Below are 393 nucleotides of genomic sequence, written 5' to 3' on the forward strand. Positions count from 1 at the left end.
GCGGGGAGCGCCGGGCCCGGCGGCGGAGCGGAGCGGAGGGGGCGGCCCCGCCCGCTGGCCCCGCCCCCGGAGCGGGAACCGGCGCTTCCGCCGCGCCGCTCCTCGCGCCTCATTGGCTGCTCCGCCCTTTCCTCATCGGGCGCGCTGGTCTGTGATTGGCTGGGCGGGTCAGGGGGGCGTGGCCGTGACGTCAGCTCCCGCCGGTGGCACCGGGAGCGGCCCAGGGCCCCGGGCCGCCTTTGGCGGCGGCTGCTGCCGCGTCCCGGGCGCCGCTCCCGGCTGGGGCAGGCGCGTTGGACAAGGACACGCGGCCGCCCCGGTGGCGCGGGAAGGGCCGCGTGCTGTGTCGGTACCGAGCCGCTGGCTGTGTCCTCAGCACCGGCATCCCGAGTG

The 393-nt window shown here is 79.4% G+C and overlaps 1 protein-coding gene across 1 annotated transcript in view; it reads right to left on the reverse strand.

Annotated features, from left to right (window-relative positions):
- Positions 1–39, reverse strand: part of LOC120513589 (hippocampus abundant transcript 1 protein-like) — a 9,045-nt gene extending 9,006 nt beyond the window's left edge. The window contains exon 1 of the mRNA XM_039733158.1: positions 1–39. This exon is cut by the window's left edge and continues 176 nt beyond it. The gene's annotated coding sequence lies outside the window, so the exon portion shown is untranslated.
- Between the last annotated feature and the right edge of the window lie 354 nt (positions 40–393).

This window comes from Passer montanus, unplaced genomic scaffold, assembly GCF_014805655.1.
Source record: "Passer montanus isolate IOZ18808 unplaced genomic scaffold, ASM1480565v1 scaffold112, whole genome shotgun sequence".
Taxonomy (NCBI): Eukaryota; Metazoa; Chordata; class Aves; order Passeriformes; family Passeridae; genus Passer; species Passer montanus.